A 16085-nucleotide genomic window follows, 5' to 3' on the forward strand; every position below is an offset into this window, starting at 1 on the left:
GCTTGTGGAGCCTCCGGGGACACTCTTTCGCCATATGCCCTGGATCCTCGCAGATATAACACTTCCTGTTCCCTCTAGGAGGCTTCGCTTTCACTGCTGCCGGTGCTAGGGCTCTGGCTGCTGACTGAGCCCTTGCACTCCCAACCTCCATCGGTTCCACCCCTCCCCCTGTTGGAGGCGTGGATTGCGCACGCGCTGCTTCTCTGGGAAGGAAGGAGGAGCCCCTGGCTGGTTCGCGCCCGCTGCGCCCTTCGTCCCTGCTCCACGGACGTTCTTCCAGCCGCACCCCCACCGCCAGCGCCCTCTGAACGATCTCCTGCGTGGTCCGGGGTCTCTCCCCCCTCGCAATCTCATCTTTAACCGAGTTGTGCAAGCCCTCCCAAAAAAGGTCTCTGACAGGAGCCGAATCTCTGTCCCATTCCAGGGCACTGACCAAAGCGAAAAAGCGGGCATGATACTGCCTTACGCTGGCCCTCCCTTGCCTTAGTCCATGCACCTCCTTTCGGGCAAGATCCACGTCAATGCTTGATAAAAAACAGCCATCCATCGCTTTAATAAAGGCGTCCGCATTTTGGAGCGCAGGATCCTTATCTCTCCACAAATTGTGCAGCCATGCTTTTGCGTCTCCATGCAAATGGGACATGATGAACCCCACTTTCTCTTGTTCATCTCTAAAGTCTTTGTGCAGTAGTTGCAGTGCACACATTACGTCTGCTCTAAAGTTGGGGTACTGTTGCAAATTCCCATCGAAGTGCGAGACTAGACCGCCTGTGCGTCTCCCCAACCCAATCCCCTCTGATTTGGGTGTCTGTTGCCCTTGCTTCGTAAGCACGTCCAACCTGACCTGGAGATCCCTGTAGGCGGCAGCTGCTTCCTCCTCTCTCTTCCTGGACGCCAGCGCCTCGGCATTCAGTCGTGAAACTGCTTCTCTGAGTTCCGTTATTTGCTGTTCGGCCGTCATATTGTCTGCCGTTCGTGAGCTCTCTTGTAGGCACCCGCTTTCCCTCCTCTCCGCGAGGCCGTGGATGCCCACAATTTGATGAGACGGAGCTTACTGTCAGGGTTACTTCCAGATCCTAGCTCACAGAGGATCACGCTAGCCAGCGATCGTTAAATAAAAGTCTTTATTGAGTTACAGTCTCCATTCTCGAGCTGCTGCGTGCAACCCTACGTCTTATGCTTAGATCGGCGAAGCTCCGTCTGAGTCTCCGCCCCTTGCGCACCAACTTAATATCCTAGCCCTGCTCCACCTTTTCCGCCTGACAGTTCTCCTCTGGGTCCCTCTGCCCCCCTGGGTCTCTTCCTTCCGGGATTCTTCTGACGCTGACCCCCCTGACTCTCCTGTCTCCTTGCGCCGGGCTTTAGGACCTGGCTCCCTTTCCGGGCTGCCTACTGCGCCACCTTCCTGTGCATTTGAACTTGGCGCGCGCGCCCAACCTTCCACTTTCCGTCTAACCGTCACTTCGCTCCCCGATGAAGGTGTGGCCACTCCTGACTCGTGCCCTCCCTCCTGTTGCGAGCTGCCAGCGCTTGCTCCCTGGCGCTCTTCCTCTTTCCTACTCTCTGGCGGTGACGTTGGTCCCGATCTCCAACTGCTCCCCTCTGAGTCCCCTCTGGCTCTTTCTTCCTGGGGTGTCCCCCTAGTCTCCCCCCTTGCCCTGGCCACTGGTGCTCCTTTTTGTGAATCTTCTGATTCACTGGAAAGGCTCGGAGATCTCGGGTCGTCGTCATCACTCATCCTTTCTTCTGCCTCCTCCCCCTCGCTCTCTGTTTCCTCCCTTGCCCTCGCCTCTGCTCCTGAACCCCTGACAAACACACAACTTCGTTTCCCTCCCCAAAAATACATTCTTATACCACTTCAACAGTCATGGCTTCCTGCCAAGAATCTTGGGAACTGTAGTTTGTTTTGATTGCTGGGAGTCATGATTGAAGAACAATCCTTGCTGAGGCAGAACCAGCAAGGTTTCTGCAAGCGTGAGTCCTGTCTCACTAACATATTAGAGTTTTTTGAGAGTGTCAACAGGCATATAGATAGAGATGACCCAGTTGATATCATGCACTTGGACTTTCAAAAAGCTTTCAACCAAGTACCCGAGAAAGCTTAGCAGTCCTGGACTAAGAGATCCTGTTGTGAAACAGAAGTGGCAAGTAGGAATAAATGGGCAGATTGAAAATTCCCTCCCCCTGTTAGCTGCATTGAGGGTACAAAGGGTTAGGCACCTAGGCTACTAGGAGAACAGAATGCTGGATGAGATAGCTATTGGCTTGAGTCAGGAAGCTCTTTTTACATTCTTATCAGGGAAGAGTACAGTACCAAATGGAGTTAACAAGCATAGATGATGCAAAAATATGTATTTAAAAGCTGCCGGAGATAGCTATGTAACTGCATGTAACAAGTTGTTACACCATTGTTTTAAAACTTTCCTGGTCCCCGCCCCCCCCCCGCCCAATCTATTCTTGTGAATTATAATTTCAAAGGTACATCAAGTCTTGGCACTTCTGTAGAAAAAGCCATGCGTTTCCCAGTAAACCTGACATTTCCTGTTACGTTTAAGAGTCTTCATGGTGCTGCTCAGGATATGAAAGAAAAATAATAATTCACATTCAAACACAATCCTTTTGATAACACTTTTATCTCAACATGAGGAATGATTAGAAACACAGTACTGACATAATTATGGGAAAAAATGTGTTTTTTTTTTAACATTGCACAAAGGCTTTCTTTTCAGTTATTAATTTCCTATTCCTGGGTAGTTAACCTTTCTTTTTTCTTCCTTTTTTCTGTGTAAGATGGCAAGTGGCAATAATTCAGCGGCATCGTCCACCAAGATGAGCTTTGCTGCTGAACCCCAATTAGCAAGCCACCTTTTAAATCTGCATACATCTGTCTTTTCCTGCAAGACCTATACAACCTGTACACACCTATACAAGGGGCAAGACCCACACTTTGTTCTCGCCAGAGCTTCAGGGCTAAGGATCAGCCCCTGGCGAGTTGCCAGGTCTCCATCAGTCAACAGCCAGAGGACCCTCTTAATTTAACCTCTCCCAACTCAGCATTGCAGGTGCCAGGTGGCTAGACTTAGCAAATCCGCTCCACTTCCCAGTGGGGAGGAGTTGCGGTGGACCACATGGTCACCCACTCCCCTCCGGGGGCAGGGGACGAAGTCTCACATCACCCGGAGGTTCCCAGCCATGTCATTGTCCAGCCAGCCAATCCACTGGCTGGGGAGGTGTGCTTGGGCTTGAGGCGCAAGTCAGAGAGCTTACGCTTGTCTTGCTTCCTCAATCTCCCTCCCTCATTTTCAGGTTTTGACATTGGCCTTGCTATGGACCTTGGTTGGTCGCCATTGAGGGACCTGGTAGGAATTTCCCCACTTGGCAAATTGGCACGGGCCATTTGGCATACCTCGTAGCAATCATCACAACTTTGTAAGGTTTGGCGGTTAGGCATTGGTTGATCTTATGTTGGGGGAGGTGTGGCCATCACCTGCCCCTCCAAGCTTAAGGGTATTCCGTTAAAGAAATCCGGAGGTGTGGCTCTTGTCCGAAGCCCGGGGCAGGGCTAGCGCCATGCCACAACCCCGTCAGGAACCCTGGGGAAGCTCAAGTTGGTTTACATCAATTGGGCTCCCCCTACCAGTGGTTGACCCTTACTAGACTCCTGCGGCAGGAGTCAGATATAGTCGGGTCAATTCCAATGCCTAAGCCAATACCGCTCACATTCTGTAACCAAAAAAGTTGTGGCCTAAATTTGCCCAATAACATTAATCTAATATCCTTCTCCTTGTGTCTTATTCCTCAATGAGGGAGTGGTTTCGGGGTCTCGACACACAACTCACATTATCCTGGCCATTGGCCTTGCTTGCTAGGGCTGTGGGTTGTTGGTGTTCAGCAACACCTGGAAGGTTGCTCCAGGTTGTTCTGAAGTGTCTGGCGTTGGGAAGTGCCTCATGGAGATCCTGCATAGTGATGTTTGTTACGTATGTTCTTGAGGGTTCCCTGCTCTAAGCGAAAAAGGTCTGATTTATATACACCTCAGCCAGCCCCTGTCGACACCCATCTTGTGCCTGACTGGATGTTTTGTGTCAGGGCAGCACATCACAATGCAGGCTTCAGAAACCTGGCCTTCATTGTTATATGGACTCAAGCTAAGAGCAGGGGGTACTTAGGAATGTGCATAACAATAGTGTTCTTTGATCTGGCCAAGTCTTCCTAGGAAATTCATCCCTTGGATTTAGCCTGCTTCTAACACAGTTAATGTTTACTGCTCATTAGAGCTTGTTACACAAAGGAGATTACAATGTGATGTTTTTCCCAGTTCAGCTTCTGAGTGTACCTAAGTTACTGGCAGCTGTCAAGTCTGCGTGGAACCAAGTCACTTATGTAGGACAATATAAATATTCATGTTATCATACAGACAAGCACGCACATAACCTCACCCCCCATGTAGCTCTGTATATTTCTATTATAGGTGTTTGTATTTTAAAGGGCTTGTTCTAACTGTAAAAAAAAAAACTAACAGGCAAACCATTATCATGTTTCTGGTCTCCTGAGTGCCTCAGGAGCAAAACAACCTGGACAAAATTCCCACCAACTTAGTCATAGCTTGAGAAGTTTTGTGGATTGTGTGCTGGATCTGTAGTAGAAGAATCTTCCTTGAAAGATCAACATTAGGATCCATTTCATGGTAAATCTTCCAGCAATATTATTATAATGTATTGAATTTATATACTGCTCTATACCTGGAGGTCTCAGGGTGGTTCACAGGACAATATAAATTAAGGCACACTGGAAACAGTTTCTACAATGTCCACGTTGTTTACATTTATATCTCGCCTTTTCTCAAGGAGCTCAAAATGGCGTACGTGTTTCTCCCCTACTTTACATTGTCCTCACAGCAACATTTTGAGGTAGCTTAGGCTCAGAGAAGGTGACTAACCCATAGTCACTAGTAAGCTACATGGCTGAGTAGGGGAATGTTGGGCTCTCTGATACCCATGTTTTGTTTTGTTTTGTTTTATGAATGAGATAAGGGCAGCAAAACACTCTGCTACTGGACTGGTAATGCAGTTGGGATGAACATCCATTCTGCTCATTTTTCTTCTTCTAAAGATAACCTCAATGGTCATTCATCCCCATAATGTAACCCTCCTGCCCTCCCCCCATACTGTTACATTTCTAAATTGGCTTGCCTCGTTACAAGGATCTATCATATTACAAGCAATTAAGCCCTTGATAATAAATTGTTTGTCAGTCTCCAGATGATGTACTGTAAGTGATTGCTCCTGCAGGTATTAATCAGCTGGTGCAATTGCCAGCAATATAGATCTACTCCAGGCTGATTGAATTTCTTTCCAGAAGGTGCAATGAAGCAAAAGGAACTTTTCTTTCCTACTTCCTTTTTTAAAACACACGCAACACACCTAAACGTTAAAAGGAAATCTTTTTTGTTTGAGATCTACCAGTTTGAAACTGGCCCATTCCCATGACTGCGTCCCTGGCTCAGGACAGTTAAAAACAGTCTCTTAAACCCTGGTGAAGTTTAATCAAAGGCAGGGGGAAGTGGCAAGTGGGAGCCTTCCACGGTCTTTTAAAAAAAATTAATTAATTTGTCATAGGAACTTCTGTAATTTTAATCTAGCAAGGAGTTTGGGGCAAAAGGACTGCCAAACATATTTGTTTATTTTTGGGTCCCAAGAACATAAGAAGAACTTGCAGGATCAGGCCAGTGGCCCATCTAAGTCCACAATCCCATTTTTACAGTGCCTAAGCAGATTTTCCCAGTAGTGATGTATGGAAGTGAGAGCTGGACCATAAAGAAGGCTGATCGCCGAAGAATTGATACTTTTGAATTATGGTGCTGGAGGAGACTCTTGAGAGTCCCATGGACTGCAAGAAGATCAAACCTATCCATTCTGAAGGAAATCAGCCCTGAGTGCTCACTGGAAGGACAGATTGAAGCTGAGGCTCCAATACTTTGGCCACATGAGAAGAGAAGACTCCCTGGAAAGATGGAAAGATGATTGGATAGTGTTCTTGCAGCTACCAGCATGAGTTTGACCAAACTGCAGGAGGCAGTGGAAGACAGGAGTGCCTGGCGTGCTCTGGTCCATGGGGTCACGAAGAGTCAGACACGACTAAACAACTAAACAACAACAAAGCTGATGCCCACCACCACAAATCTCATACACTCCTGCATGTTGTGAATCACAAGAGAGACTCTCCAGCAAACTGTAACATCCAATCCTATTCTCACAGTAATGAGCACTACCCTGAGTTCCCCATTACTCCTTGTAGAAGATTCTTAAGGACATCAGAAGAGCTTCGCTGGCCCATCTAGTCCAGCGTCCTGTTCTCAAAGTGGGCAGCCAGATACCTATGGGAAGCCTGTAACAAGGACCTGAGTGCAACATACCTTGAGGTGGGGCTTATTTCAGCCACATTGGCAACTCCGGGCAGTGACACCCCCTGTATATAGGATGGTCTCAGATAGGCATCTGCAGTAGACCCTGCCATCCTGCTGGGATCACAGGAGCTGCCTGAGGGCTGGCAAATGGTGATAGGAGGCCTGATTTCAGCATTTCTTGTAGCTGGTCTGCTTTGAGAAACGAGAATGCAACAGAAGTCTTCTTGTATGTTGGAATTGAGGCAAGCTGTACACTTGACACCACTTACCCAGATCTCATACAAAGACTTTCATTAGAGTGACATGCCCATGCTGCTCCTTCCACACTCAAATTATAGTGATTCTGAATGAAGCGTGAGATAATGGCTATTGTAAAAAAAAAGAAAGAAAAAAGAAAGAAAGGGTGAAAGAAAGGGGGGGGGAAAGGGAAAGGGAAAAAGGAGTCCAGAATATTATTTAAAATGGAGAACTTTGGCATCAGTTTGCCCTGGGAGATACATCCCATCTTGATAGGTTACCTTTTCATGTTTTAAAAAGCCTGGTGAAGAAATCCTCAGTCTTCAAAGGGAAAGAAAACCCTTCCAGGCTGAAAGTAACACGGTGAAAGTGAATGCAGTCTTCCTTTCCTTTAGATTCCCACCTGGCATTCTCACAGTTGTGCTCATGTGAATTCACCCAGAAGGAAGCAATTATCCATGTGTGCAATTTAATTCACTTAAAAGGCATGTAAATTAAGGGGAAGGGCCGTAGCTCAGGGGCAGAGCATCTGCTATGCAGATAGAAGGTCCCAGGTCCATTCCTTGGCATCTCCTGGTAGGAGTTGGAATACCCGCTAAAAGAAGCCTTGGAAAGACTAGCCAGTCAGTGTAGACAGTATGGAACTAGATCAACTAAGGGTTTGACTCTGTGTAAAGTAGCTCCCTGTGTTCCTGAATTATTGCATGATGTTTACACTTTTATTTTTCCAAACGTACAGTTTGCAACATTTTGTACAAAAGAAGTTTCTGTACGTTTATAGAATAAAATGTTAGGTGAGACCAGAATGTAATGGCAAAACATATACAGTGGACGCTCAGGTTGCGAACGTGATCCGATCGAAACCCGCAGCATTCGCAATCCTCACCACCGCATCTGTGCACGCGCGGGTCGCAATTTGGCATTTCTGCACATGCACAAAGCGCAATTTAGCGGTTCTGCGCATGTGCAAGCGCCAAAACCTGGAAACAACCCGTTCTGGTACTTCCAGGTTTGGTGCAGTGTGGAACCCGAAAACGCATAACCTGAAGTGTCTGTATCCCAAGGAATGACTGTACTTTGCACACAGAAGGTCACAAATTATCCTGCTCCACTTCCATGGAGGAGCCTACAGCAAAAGGCTGTTTCAACACCATGGAGAGCTCCAAGTGCACAAGTTGCCCCAAGAAGGATTGGATGTGAACAGAGAACTTTAAAGCCTTAGCCTCCAGGCCCCTTCTCCTAGACAGTGCCCCCCCCTTTGGAGACCCATAGCCTCTTAAAAGGTAAGCCCTCTGGCCTAAAGCTGAGCACTTCTCCTGCTACCTGACTTGGTACATTCCCTTTTCTGTTGAACTTGCAAGGTAGTAACCCAGACCCAGGGAAAGGTGTCCACGGAGTTCCTGGCTCTAGTTCTTTAGGCCTGGTGTTGTGGGATCTGGCTTGGGAGGCTCCTGCCTGCCAATCCTTGGTTCAATAGTCCCTGGATCACCAGCATCAAGTTCAGAGTCAAGAAGTCTAGCTCTTTAGCTGGTGACTCTAGTCTCTGGCCACTTGTTCTTGTCACACCTAGACCCTGGGATCATCTCACAGATTCAGGCCCTAATATCTCAGTTTACCATTTTAGGAGATGAAGGAGGGTAGGGTGAGCTGCTGTTCACCACAGTGGACAATTCAGGGTTATCATCCCTTGTTGTTTGAAGCTCAAGCTCCCTACATTACCTGATTATGGGATCCAACCAATGATGCTCACAAATTTTGTGTTTTTGTAATACCAATGGTGTTGGAAGAAGAAGGGAAGTGGGAGGTGCAGAGGCTTGTTATTTTTGTATTGTTATTGTTTTCTTTATAACAATTTTTTTTATAGAAACAAAACCCACGATGGGGTACAGCTAATGGTTTTTTGAAGTTTGCAATGATGTATCTCCAAGTGCATCTATGATGCTCTGTAATGCAATGCCTTCTTATATTTAATAATCATTTTACTGGCTTTTTCTGTTTGATTTTAAATGCCCTTTCCTTTACCAAGAGGGGAAAAAAAAGAATATTATTCAATAACCAAGGCTGCTGTGGTGCTTGTGATGTGATCTGAATAGTCTTTTCATTACGGGATGTCTCAGAAATGTCCTCAGATAATGGATAACAAGAAAAGCAATTAAGGCTTTACCCCCAAGTAATATTAAAGGGCTCGGAATAATAACAGGGGATGCATAAATGCATGCTTTTATCTTGTACGTTGTTCTAAATTAATTCTCTGGGAACTGCGGGAAGCATTATTTGGGCAGAAACTCTAGCTACACTTGAGGACAAGATGTAGAATCCTGTGGACATTGTTTTTCTATTGGCTAGGACTGGACCAGAGACCTTTAAGTTTGAAGCCCTAGCCAAGAGGAGTATGGAAACCCTGGGATGGCACTAAACCTGGGGCACTGTGGGGGATTACAAAATGGCGGCCAGGCTGCTACTGCTTTCACTAGCAGTAGTGCTGATGGGGACCTTAATGAAAAAAGATGGAAGCCATGCTAGTGCAATGGCTAATGATAACTCTTGCCCTCAAGAAACTATTAGGGAATATCTCTTCCCAGGGCTGGTGTCAGTGGTGGGCCCCCATTCCCAACACATACACATTCCAATTGAGGACCTAGCTTTGCTTGTGTAGGTGGCCACCACCAACTTCCTTGGCCACCACAACTGCTTGGGCAGCAGTGGCAATCACCCACCCTGTACTGAACCCCTGGAGACACCCTGCAGCGATGGACTGGTGATGATACTTTTGAATGGGAACTAAGTCAGCTCCCATGCATGGTGGCTGTCTGCCATTTACACAAAATGCAATGCGGGTAGCCACCATGCATGGAAGCTGACTTTTGCTAGTCTTCCAAGTGGCACAGAGATGGTGCTGACTAGATATGCACCTGTGATGCATCAAGGAGGGGTCCTTCCAAGCCCCCAGAGTCCTTGGCCTGTGCCTGTCCTGGCCAAGCAGTGGTCTTTCCTCCCCCATAAAAATTAGATAAATTCCCCCGCCCCCCCAAAAAAAATTCACTTTCCACAAACAGCATGGAGAATGTTCTTTTTTAAAGCTTTAAAACTTTTTATTAACAACGTTGAAGTCTAAAATATACCCCCAAAGCACATTATACACCTTTAGCATATAATTACTGAGAACACAGGATAGATTCTAGTTCACATATCCTTCCGTTAAGTAAAATGAAAATGACACAGCCCAGGATTGAGAATTTTGAAGGGCCTTTGTCCCAAGTACCAGTGAACACGACCTCCAGCACTTGAGGTTCAAGTGCCTACAGTAGGCAGAAGATGAAACGAAGAGAAGTTTTAATTTAAGGCACTAGAATCTCAAAGCATAATAATTACTCAGGCCAACTAGCAAATATTGTTTCAGTTTTGGTGTGTGTGTGTGTGTGTGTGAGAGAGAGAGAGAGAGAGAGAGAGAGAGAGGCTTGAGAAAAGGATGACTAACTTCTAAAAGAGAAGAACTCAGTGCATTTTGTCTCAAAACAACAAAAGACTTCATCAGTTCATGGCTCTTGGAGAGAATCCTAATTTCTGACATGAAGCACTTCTGACTCATGCTTCGGAACTCGGCAGATCAAGGGAGAAGCATGAAACTGGCAGCCCCCTCCCTCCAGTGGAAAGGTACAGAATGAGAAGAACTAATCATGCCCAAGTGTCATATTCTTTTACAGTTGACTTAAAAAAAGGTAGCGAGAGATGAAGCACAGGCGCGGCAGATCAAAAATGGAACCTGCTTTTGTTTCTGATCTTCCTCTTCGTCAGGGAATGCTACTCTAATGTGAAAACTTTTCATGCAAAAATTCAAGCTCAAGCTAGATAATGAAATACCAGGGAAAGCTCTGGAAACAGGGTGGGGGTGGGTGGGTCTTCTTAATAGCAGCCATCAAATGAAGTTAAGGAAGCAAATCAAAGCAGAGGTGATGGAGCAATGGACATTCTCCTCGCATTGACACTCAGCTTTCCCACTGGGTTGTGTCCAGTGCTAGTTCTACTCAGAGTAGGCACAGTGAAATTAACAGGCATGAATAACTCAGGTCCATTAATTTCAGTGGGTCTATGCTGAATATAATGTTCATGCCATTGTTTCTATGAAAGCTCCTTTGGTGGGGGGCGGAAACAGTCAAACAAGGTGAATTGTTTTGTCACTGACACTGACCTTCTTTGGGTGGAAGCTTGAGAGAGAAATGCTACTTTTAGTGCAAGACAGGGAAATTTAAATATTCTAGGTAGTGTCCCATTTTAGAGTAGAGTCATTGAGATTGATGGGCATAAGGCTGCACTCAGACAGCACTTTATTCCACTTTTCACAGTGCTCTCTTACCTGATAATTTAAACATTTTATGTGATCTTTCGTACTATGTAAAAGCCACTTTTGGAAAACTAGCAGAAATTTAATGTTCATTTCCATGTCCCTTCCTTCCTGCTTTCCTTATTTTCCAAGTTGGTGGCTATCACTGCCTCTTGCTGGAACAGATTCCATTATTTTTTGTGGGGGGAAATTCCATCATTCTTTTTGCCTGCTGGATTGGTCCAATGGCCTAATTAGCTGAGCATCCTGTTCTCACAGTGTCCAGCCGGATGCCTGCAAGCTGGGCATGAGTGCAACAGAACTTCCCCCTTTTGTAAATTCTAGCAGGTGATATTTAGAGGCATAATGTCCCTGTCAGTGGAGGTAGAACATAGCCATTGCAGGTTTGGGCTTTGTAGGTTTCTCTCCATGCTTGGCAACATTTCTCTTTCCTTCTCCTTTCCTTTCCTTTTTGTCCAGCCTGAATAAGTGTTCCACAGAGCTCCAAAAAGTTGCTGTCTCTCTACTTATTTCTGTACAATTTGAACCAGTCTTATAAAAGCATTTGCCCTACTACTGCTTTTGAATATTGGCAGGTTCTCCAGTTCCAACGTATCCTTTGCAGTGGGGCTCAGTAGGACAGCCAGGGCACATCACTCAGATATTTGGCATAATATCTCAGGGCATTCTTTCAGCCGAGCCTTGAAACAGCCGTTGAATCTCAGCCAACATTCACCCTGCGTTCGATGCGAATGCCACCCACGTTGACACTGGTCTGAAGGCTGAACGTGCATGGAATCCTTGGCAAATTTATTCGCAAGACCCGGTGGCGTGTGGATCCCTGCTGCAAGGGGGGTAGGGGAAGAAGAAATCCAGGGATGGAAATCTGCTTCCCATTGGACCTGCGAGATTATCAGTCAAAGGCCTGCCTACTAATTTGAGATGCTCAAGGAACAGAAGCTGACATTTAGAGAAATCTCACTGATAATTCCCCCAGGTCAGAAAAAGCACAAGGGGGATGACTCTGAGCAAATCGAAAGAGTCAATACACATCTCCTTTTCAATATTTATGATTCCCTACTTCTTGTGGAGTTCTCTGACAGACCACAGTAACAGAAATATATGTATGGAAGTAGACAAACCAGCAGCTTTACAAGCCTCTATTCATGTGCAAAATATAATGAGCTACTGGCATTTTAATGCTCCCCCCAAAAAAAACTCCCTTCCCACAGTGTTGCCTCCCAAAGCAAGTGTAATAAAAAGCCATTATGTGCTCACATCAGGTCTAAGGTTGCAAGTTAATATATTTTGGTTTCACCACTCCTTGTTACAACAGCAAACCCAGAACAATCTTTAATATAAGCTAGACAATAACCTTTTCTCTCCCCCCCCCAATAACACAATCACCCATGAAGATCCAATGACACGGAAAGGCGGAAGATTCTGGACAGCCAGCCAAAAGAAAGTATACATGTGGCACATCATTAAACTGTGGAACTCAGTCCCACAGGAGACAGTGGTGGCCCACAGTGGCGTAGCGTGGGGGGTGCAGGGGGGGCCGGCCGCACCGGGCGCAACATCTGGGGGTTAGGGTTAGGGGGCGCAAATCCACGGGTTAGCGGGCGCAAATTACTTGCCTTGCCCCGGGTGCTGACAACCCACGCTACGCCACTGGTGGCCCACCAACCTGGATTGCTTGAAAAGAGGATTAGACAAATTCACAGAGGATAAGGCTATTGATGACTGCTAGCCGTAATGGCTCTGCCTCCACAGATGGAAGCACAAATGCTTCTGAAGGCCAGTCGCTGGAAACCACAGAAGGGGTGAGTGCTCTTGCGCCTGAATCCTGCTTGCTGGTTTCCCACAGGCACCTGGTTGCTCACTGTGAAAACAGGATTCTGGACTAGATGAGCCATTGGTCTGATCCAGCAAACTCTTCTTACATTCTTAATGTCTCATGTTGCTTAACAAGAGAGGAGACAGATTTAGGAGAGCGCAACTGGTTCTCCCGCACAGGCTGCCTCGCTGAAGGAGCGCCTTCCTGCCTCCTTCCCAAAGTCTAGTAAGTGGGAGTAGGCGTGTGCTGAGCTTGGGTTTTTGGGGGGTCCTAATCCTGAACTAAAGGGACGTAGGTGGCGCTGTGGGTTAAACTACAGAGCCTAGGACTTGCCAATCAGAAGGTCGGTGGTTCGAATCCCTGTGACGGGGTGAGCTCCCGTTACTCGGTCCCTGCTCCTGTCAAGCTAGCAGTTCGAAAGCATGTCAAAGTGCAAGTAGATAAATAGGTACCACTCTGGCGGGAAGGTAAACGGTGTTTCCGTGCGCTGCTCTGGTTCGCCAGAAGCGGCTTAGTCATGCTGGCCACATGACCCGGAAGCTGTATGCCGACTCCCTCAGCCACTAAAGCGAGATGAGCGCCGCAACCCCAGAGTCGGCCACGACTGGACCTAATGGTCAGGGGTCCCTTTACCTTTAATCCTGAACTGATCTGGGAATTTTGCCCCTCCTTCATGGCCAGGGCAGTCAGGGCAAATGGAAGCCTCCCTTCGCTCCCTTCCTCTGAGACCGACAGTTGGCAAGGTCCTGTGAAGACTATGGGAGTAAGAAATAAAAGGGTTGGTATGGATCCGATGAGAGCCGGTGCAGATTGGTGTGTAGCCATATTGATTTACTGAACCTCAGCCTAAAGCTATTACGAAGTGATCACAGGCAGGGAAAGAACTGCAAATGACATTATAGGATTTCCCCACAGGAGGGTGGGGGGGGGGAAAGATCTTATCAGGTTTACCAACTGTTATATAATTAAAGAAGGCTGAAGAGCTGTCTTATTACTGCAGGCTGGCAAGGAAGCTGAAAGGAAGTCACCTTCTCATTTCCACCCGCTTCAAAATTGAGTCCTGGCTGGAAGTTCTGATGATTCTTTTGTCTCCCTGTACACTGACCATGGGGTGGCTAGGCAGACAGACAGACAGACAGACAGACAAACAAACAAACAAACAAACAAACAAACAAACAAACAAACAAACAGGCAGATGCTACAAAGCAGGGGTGGGCAATCCTTTTCAGCCTGAAGGTCACATGGTCACAGTGGGCAGGGTCAGAGGAAAACATGGGCAGAACAATGAGTATAATTTTCACCTGTGTACAATAGCATCCTTTCTATGCACACATGACCCTCCCTAGTCTCCGTCCAGCAAGTAAGAGACACTATTGGAATTCAAGGACATGTTCCAGCCGGCATCAATTGCTGATTTGGCATAATTTGGCTGCTTGGCATTCAGTGCAGGCCAGGAAAGAAAAGAAAAGAAAAGGTAAAGGTTTAAATTCACTGCCACCCTGAGGCATTATAAGGGCACACTCTTGGGGTGCCCGTAGAGCCTGGCCTGTGCACCATGGTGAATGCTAGACAGCGGAATCTGGCATCTTGGGCATCACTTAGCTGATTCTCCCAGAACAAGGAGACCTTCTCCCAGTGCTTCACTGGGGAGCAATTAACTCGCTGTCTTACATGTCCAGTGAGGGTGAAGGATGGTTCCTTCGTATGTAATCATTTATTTTCCTCAATTGCACTTAGGTATTTGGCTAATTGACAGATCCTCTCATCAGTTAAAATTTAATAAATAGAACCTTTTTTTACCATTGAATATGTTGTCTTGCATCTTTTTTCTGCTTGTGGGGGCGAATGAACTGGAAAACACTGCAGTTGGCAAAGCACTAGCCTTATGTGACTGTAACACCTAGTCCCAATCGCAGTTTCTGAAACAGCTTCAAAGACGGGCCCATATATTGCAGTAGTCAAATTTGAAGTTTACCAGGAAATAGGTTGCCAAGGCCAGGTTATCTCTATCCAGGTTGGAGCAGCAGCCTAAGCTGGTTGAATGCACCTGTCCCATGGAGGCAACCTGAACCTCCTAGGATAAAGATGGTTCAATGAACACTTTCAGATAGAGTACTTGAAACTCATCTAGTGCAATATGAACACCACTACCTAGATAAATAAGAACATAAAAATAGAAGAGGAGCTTTGGGGATTCCCATGGGCATCTGTTTGGCCGCGGTAAGAACAGGATGTTGGACTAGATGGGCCATTGGGCTGATCCAGCAGGGCTCATTTTATTTTCTTAAGAACCTTCCACAATGAGTGATGGGGAGTTCAGGGAGTGCAGAACTCATTACTGTGTTGACAAGATGCTAGTCTCCCTCTACCCTACTTGGAGTTGCTGGTATTGAACCTGCGACCTTCTACAAGCAAGACACATGGTCTGCCACTGAGCTATAGCCCATCCTCAAAATGATCCTTGTTAACAAGGTTGATATAGGAATATAGGAAGCTGCCTTATACCGAGTTAAGAGTGTTGGACCATCCAGTATTCTGCACTGACTAGTAATGGCTCTTCAGGGTTTCAGGTGGGATTTTCTCATGGCCTGACCTGGAGATACCAGGGATTGAACCTGGAATCTTCTGGATGCAAAGCAGATGCTCTACCACTGAGCTATAGCCTCGTCAGGGCCAAGCTAGGGCATTGGAAACAGGCTCTGAAACTGAGCCATGTCTCAAACTGAAGGATGAGATTGCCAGAGCAATATAAAATCGAGAAAAGTAACATCTGTCCAACTCTAGGAGGGGGGGGGGGTGCAGAATCCACAGGGACGTGTTCAGCAAGGGAACAATTCCTCAGGGAGAAATGTAACAAGTAAACAAGTCCTTACCATGCGGAGCAACCTTATCTTCATCTTCATCCTCTCTCTCTCTCTCTCTCTCGTCAATAAGCTTTATTTAACAGAGGCAGGAAATTTGGTAGCCAGTGGACTTTGTCAGCTCAGCTTATTTAAGAACTTTGAGCACAGTGCTGAGATGCCAATGATTAAAAGCTTTGGACGCACCAGTCCTTTCCACGCTGAGGATCTTGTTATCTGAAGCCAATGTGTGAAGGACACGCTGTGGGTTCAGATATTTTAAACAGGGCTCTAGGAATTTGGGAAGCCATCTGGGTAGGCTTTGATGTATTACTGGGGGGCGGGGGACAAAGATCCTTTGCCAGGCAAATCTACTGTGAAAAGATGATGCTAGCAATATGACATTTTAATTTTTTAAAAAATTCTGATTGGCAATGGTCACAT

At 46.5% G+C, this 16085-nt stretch overlaps 1 long non-coding RNA gene across 2 annotated transcripts in view; it reads right to left on the reverse strand.

The window, feature by feature from the left end:
- LOC309519325 overlaps window positions 1-15869 on the reverse strand; it is a 28639-nt gene extending 12770 nt beyond the window's left edge. For both annotated transcript variants that reach the window (XR_014213799.1, XR_014213800.1), the window contains exons 1-2: window positions 15675-15869; window positions 6416-6595 (exon numbers count right to left, since the gene is read on the reverse strand). This is a non-coding gene — a long non-coding RNA (uncharacterized lncRNA). The remainder of the gene's footprint in view (window positions 1-6415; window positions 6596-15674) is intronic.
- Between the last annotated feature and the right edge of the window lie 216 nt (window positions 15870-16085).

This window comes from Podarcis vaucheri, assembly GCF_965113315.1.
Source record: "Podarcis vaucheri genome assembly, chromosome: 14".
NCBI classification, from domain to species: Eukaryota; Metazoa; Chordata; class Lepidosauria; order Squamata; family Lacertidae; genus Podarcis; species Podarcis vaucheri.